Below are 6,720 nucleotides of genomic sequence, written 5' to 3' on the forward strand. Positions count from 1 at the left end.
TTTTAATTGTAATTTAAAGTTCACTATTTATTTATGCCTGTCACAGATTGAAATATGAAATTTTAAATAATATGCAATTTTGTTGTTTTCTTTCATGTTTTCGGAAAAATGTGTTTCTCCCATTATGATATTCGTAATTAGACCGAATTAATGTATAGAAACACGGTTTTATGCTCGCGGATTTTATCACCTGATATTTGTAATTGTGTTCATTTGGATGTAAATATTCTTTTTCCCCTTTAGAAATTAGAATGATATGCTTTGGCATGAACAAGGCATTGCTATTTCTATATTTGTTGGAGAAAAATAAACAACGTTAGAATTAGCATTGAATTTTAGTATGATACATGTTAAATGGTTTCCTGCTTCATGTTTACCATAGTAACCTTTTACAGAGAAAAGGCATGCAGTAGAAATCACAACTGAAAGGAACCTTTAGGACATCTTGAACTCAAATTAGACTTTTGATTCTGTTATGCTGGAAAATAAATATTTCTTATGTGATATGTTATATGTAAATCTGGGTGATTGTGTGTTTTTGGTTTCTATGGAAAGAGTTATTACATGTAAATAAAAAATACCTAGGGCATTCGCTACCACATTTGCTTATCCAGGATGTAAATTAATTACCATATCATAATCCTTTAGAAATTCAACCCATCTTCTCTGTCTTAAATTCAGCTCTTTCTGGGTCATCAGATACTTTAAGCTCTTATGATCTATGTATAAGTAACAACGTTCACCATATAAGTAGTGATGCCAAATCTTAAGAGCGAACACTACTGCAACCAACTCTAAGTCATGTGTTGGATAGTTCTTTTCATGTGGTTTCAATTGCCGAGACGCATAAGCCACTACTTTACCTTCTTGCATCAGTACACATCCCAAACCATTATGAGACGCGTCACTTAAACTACGTAGTTCTTGCCATACTCAGGTTGAACTAAGACTGGAGCTTCTGTCAAAATTTTCGTCAACGTTTCAAAACTTTCTTGGCATTCAGAAGTCCGAGCAAATTTTTCATTTTTTCCCATCAATCTAGTTAAGGGTAAAGCTATCATCGAAAAGTTTTAAAAAACCTTCGAAAATAACCCGCTAGCCCCATAAAACTTTGAACTTCCGACACATTCTTTGGAACCTCCCATTCTAAAATGGGTTTTATATTTTGGGGATCAACCCGAATTCATTCTGCAAAAATTACATGTCCAAGGAATGTCACTTTATTCAACCAAAACTCACATTTAGATAATTTGACATATATAGTTTCTTATCTCGTAGAATCTGCAAGATTATCCTCAAATGTGCACTATGATCTTCATTCGATTTTGAATACACCAATATATCGTCTATGAAAACAACTACGAACTGGTCCAGATAAGCTTGAAATATTATATTCATCAGGTCCATAAAAGCAGTTAGTGCATTTGTAACCCCAAACGGTATAACATATGAACTCGTAGTGACCATATCTCGTTCTAAAAGTCATTTTCGGAATATCTTTCTCCTGAATATTCAATTGATGATAATCAGAACATAAATCAATCTTTAAAAATACCGAAGCTCCTTTTAACTGATCAAACAAATCATCAATTCTAGGGAGAGGATACTTATTCTTGATAGTCACCTTGTTGAGTTGCCTATAATCAATGCAGAGACGCATTGAACCATCATTTTTAACGAACAACACTAGAGCTCCCCAAGGCGACACACTTGGTCTTATAAATCCTTTATCGAACAATTCTTGTAACTGAATCTTTAATTCTTGCAACTCTTTCGGAGCCATTATGTATGATGCCATTGTAATAGGTGTTGTTCCAGGTATGATTTCTATTTGGAATTCAACCTCTATCCGGAGGTAAATCTGGCAACTCTGCAAGAAAGACATCGAGGAACTCTCTGATTATGGGAATCTCTTCTAATCCTTTCTCCTTGGTTCTGGTGTCCATCACATTAGCATTGAAACCCTGACATCCTTGTAACAATAACTTCTTGGCTGACATCATAGATATCACAATTGCCAATGGATTCCATCTTTCACTGAACACTTTAACTTCCAATCCTTCTTAACTGATCAAAATTACTCTCTTCAGTTTACAATCAACGTTAGCATGATAATGATATAACCAGTCTATTTCCAATATCACTTCAAATTCCTCAAAGGGTAATTCCATCATATTAGTAGGAAATTCAATTCCCTGAATCCGTATGGGACACCCTCGACACACTCTATTTACCGGAGCATTGTGCCCTAAGGGATTCGTCATTATCACATCATTACTAGTGACTTCTAACTAAATTCTCAATTCTCTCACCAATTTACTACTAATATATAAATATGTGGAACCCGGATCAATCAATTCCATTACACATTTTTCATACAGTAGGAAAGTACCTGCAATTATCTCTGGATCATCACACTCTTCATTGGTCTTGATATTATACACTCGAGCAGTAGAGCGCACTTCTTGTTGAGTAAAGGATTCAGGCTGACTTCTTCCTCTACCCTTTCCCCTTATTCTCTAATATATCGAAGCAGATCGCTCCGACTGTGGAAGCTCTTCGGTCCTCATTGGACAATCCCACATGAAAGGTCCCATTTCCCCACATCGGAAACAAGCTCCAGAGATAACTCGAAATATTCCAGTATGAATTCTTCCACAGAGCTGACATTGTTTGGCTTGACCCGGATTTGTTTTCCCAACACGAAACCCCACTGATTGAGTTTGTCTGGCTCTCATATGATTTGATCCTCTAGCAGAGGATGCCACTAACTCAGACCTCATCTGAGATCGAAAACCAGAATCTCTACCTCTCTTAGGTGGTGCAGAACTTGATGAAGCCTCACTTATTTTAGACGCTTGGACTCTTTGCTCTCCAAATCTTTCATTTTGAGCTCTCTTTGAGCTTTAGCACGATTAACTATCTCTTGAAACGAGGACAGGTTCAACATAATCAACATTTCTTTCAATCTCAAGTGCAAGCCCTCAACAAACCACTCGCATGTGTCATTCTTGATCGGAACCAGCTCAGTCGCAAAATGAATTAACTTATTGAACTCGCACTTTTATTCATACATAGAGCGATTCAATTGCTTCAGGTTCAAAAATTCATGTTTCATCTACTTAATGAATTGATCTCCTATATACTTGTGCTTGAACTCTTCTAAGAACAAGAACCATGTCACTTGGTCACTTGTCATCCTCAGAGTGACATTTGTCCACCAAATTCTCGCTTGCTCACAGAGCAAGGAGACTACTCTATCTAATCTCTCCACATTAGAATAGTGGAGCCCATCTAGCATTATCTTTACATCATTAAGCCAATGGTCCGCAACAATTGGACTTCCTCAGCTTCACCTTTAAACTCAGGAGCTCATAGTCCTTTCAACTATTTTGCTACATTCATTCTCTGGGTTGAAGAAGCAGGTGGTTGGAAACGCGTCAAGATATCGTCTTCTATTCCCAGACTAAAGTCATCGTGCAATGGGAATGTTTGCGACCCAACTGAAGGACAAACTGCAGTCTTCTTTGTAGCCTTATACTTGATTACTCTTGATTCCCAAGCCATGTTTGAGTCCTATGCTAAAATGTATTGTTCAAAGATGTCCCACCACCTTTTTATACGTATACCACCTTGCAATCCATAGATACACCAAGAAGTTAAGCAGATTGAGGAGAGCTAGAAGATAAAAGTAGTGAAGATGACCCCTATTCAAGTTGTCCGAGATCCATTCGAGCTTCCCGCCCTGAGTGGTTTTCTTTGTCACAGTGATAACCAGCACAGTGCTCAAGTAGTTTCCTAGTGAATCAGTCGTTAGTGAGAGAGCCGAGCAGAGGCTTCTCATTGCATCAGGTGCTTGGTCATAGAAAAACTCCAGTTGTCCGACAAGTATGAAAACTTCGGCACATCCGACTAGAAAATATTTAAGGACCTGCCAAAAGATTGACATGGGTATAGTCTTGAGATCGTAGTAGTTGTTCTTCTAGACAATTTGAAGCCGGACAACCTCCAAGATACCTGCAATGATCATTGCAAAGATGGAAAAGACAAGGCCAATGCCCATTCGTTAGAGCATGGTGAAGCCTCGTTCATTGCCTGTGAATTTCCTAGCAAATGGGACGATGATTCTGTCGTACACGGGAGCCTAGAAGATAACACTGAGACTGTTGAAAAGAATAAAAGATGTCGAAGGAATCTTGAAGTTTGGGCCCATGTGTTGATCCATTGTGTTGTCTTGCAAAACAAACATAGTGTTCATTTGGCTGTAAACAGTAGAAAAGACGATTTCTGATGCCTATACTGGAAGTAATCTGATAACCGATTTCAGCTCCTCAACTTGAGTTACGGTGCACAGCCTCCACGGGTTTAATGATTCCCCGATATAGTCACTTTGAGTATCTATTGTAGACTTGTCAAAGAACCTATAAGTTCAAAAATTGAAATAAAATAAAATCAAGTAAAAGGCAAGGTTGTCTATGTAAAGTAAGTATAAGCAAAATTGTTGACCATTAACAATATACTTCAACTTATCCATGTGCTCTAGCTTTCGGCTCCCATGAATAACAGATTCATGATCAACAATCTCGTAAAGGAGAGACAAATCTGTAGGAACTTTGACGTTGAGTTTTTTGAAGAATGGAACAATAACCTGGCAAATCCTTGTAATTGGATTCCCCCAGGTTTCTGAAGGCGATACATTCGACTACCAACAAAGAAAAATGCAACGACAACAACCATTGTAGCAGCTGAGATTCCAAAACCTCAGTCCCACCCCATATTCATTTGTATCCATACTATAACAAAAAAAGCAATAAATGCTCCGATATTGATTGAGAATAAAAACCAATTGAAGAAAAATATCGTCTTTTTTCTCTCAACTTCATCAGTTTCATCAAACTGGTCAGCACCAAAAGACGACACACATGACTTAATCGCACCATTGACAAGAGCAATCAAGTATAAGGCTACAAAGAATATTGCACTTAGATTAAAGCCATCGTGCAATGAGAATGTTTGCTACCAACTGAAGGACAAACTGCAGTCTTCTTTGTGGCCTTATACTTAATTACTCTTGTTATTGGTGCGATTAAGCCATGTGTGTCGTCTTTTGGTGCTAATCAGTTTGATGAAACTGATGAAGTTGAGAGGAAAAAAGAGCTCTTTCTTCAATTGGTTTTTCTTCTCGATCAATATCGGAGCATTTATTACTTCTTCTGTTCTAGTATGGATGCAAATGAATGTTGGGTGGGACTGGGGTGGAATCCCAGCTGTTGCAATGGTTGTTGCCGTTGCATTTTTCTTTGCTGGTAGTCGAATGTATCGCCTTCAGAAACCTGGGGGAATCCACTTACAAGGATTTGTCAGGTTATTGTTGCATCCTTTAGAAAACTCAACGTCAAAGTTCCTACAGATCTGTCTCTCCTTTAAGAGATTGCTAACCATGAATTTGTTATTCATGAGAGACTAAAGCTAGAGCACAGGGATAAGTTGAAGTATGTTGTTAATGGTAACAATTTTGCTTATACTTAGTTTACGTAGACAACCTTGCCTTTTACTTGATTTGATTTTATTTCAACTTTTGAACTTGTAGGTTATTTGACAAGGCTGCAGTAGATACTCAAAGTGACTATATCGGGGAATCATTAAACTCGTGGAGGCTGTGCACCGTAACTCAAGTTGAGGAGCTGAAATCGGTTATCAGATTGCTTCCGGTATGAGAATCGTCTTTGCTACTGTTTATAGCCAAATGAACACTGTTTGTTTTGCAAGGCAATATAACGGATCAACACATGGGCCCGAGCTTCAAGATTTCTTCACCATGCTCCAACGAATGGGCATTGACCTTGTCCTTTCCATCTTTGCAATGATCACTGTAGGTATCTTGGAGGTTGTCCAGCTTCGAATTGTCCAGAAGAACAACTACTATGATCTCGAGACTATCTCCATGTCAATCTTCTGGCAGGTCCCTGAATATTTTCTAGTCTGATGTGTCGAAGTTTTCACAATCGTCGGACAGCTGGAGTTTTTCTACGACCAAGCACCTGATGCAATGAGAAGCCTCGGTTCACTAACGACTGATGCACTAGGAAACTACTTGAGCACTGTGACAAAGATAACCACTTGGGACGAGAAGCTCGGATGGATCCCAGATAACTTGAATAGGGGTAATCTTGACTTTCTTTTGACTTCTAGCTCTCCTTAGTCTTCTTAACTTCCTGGTGTATCTCTGGATTGCAAGGTGGTATACGTATAAAAGGGTGGCGGGACACCTTTGAACAATACATTTTAGCATAGGACTCAAACATGGCTTCGGAATTTGTAGACTTGATTTGAAGATTTTATTATATTATTGTTATGAATTAGAATTGGATGTGATGTTTGTTCTGATGATATTTGGTTGTTTTTTTCTTCTTTTTCTACTAGGAATATGCAACGTATGAGATCGATTTAGCAATAACTCAGCTATCAAAACACAAAAAGAAACCAATTTTGTCCATAAAATACAGACTAATGTTTTGTTTTATCCAACCAACAGGAAGAATATGAAACAGGTAAATGTGTGAAATGCAGCAAAATTAGTAAACATTAAAAACCAAAGAAAATACCTAATGAATCTCAGATTCAATACAACCTCGGTAAGCTCCTAGCAATGGAATGTTGGCTTGCGTTGTTTTTGCCTGACTCGCATCTCCGGCTGCCCCTCATCGGAGTCAAGTAAAA

General features: G+C 38.0%; 2 pseudogenes; one reads left to right on the plus strand and one right to left on the minus strand.

The window, feature by feature from the left end:
* Positions 1-4,792, minus strand: part of LOC120214007 — a 44,629-nt pseudogene extending 39,837 nt beyond the window's left edge.
* Positions 4,793-5,007: 215 nt separating this feature from the next.
* Positions 5,008-6,323, plus strand: LOC120214085 (annotated as a pseudogene).
* Positions 6,324-6,720: the final 397 nt, after the last annotated feature.

The sequence above is a fragment of the Hibiscus syriacus genome, unplaced genomic scaffold, assembly GCF_006381635.1.
Source record: "Hibiscus syriacus cultivar Baekdansim isolate YM2019G1 unplaced genomic scaffold, ASM638163v2 tig00110050_pilon, whole genome shotgun sequence".
Taxonomy (NCBI): Eukaryota; Viridiplantae; Streptophyta; class Magnoliopsida; order Malvales; family Malvaceae; genus Hibiscus; species Hibiscus syriacus.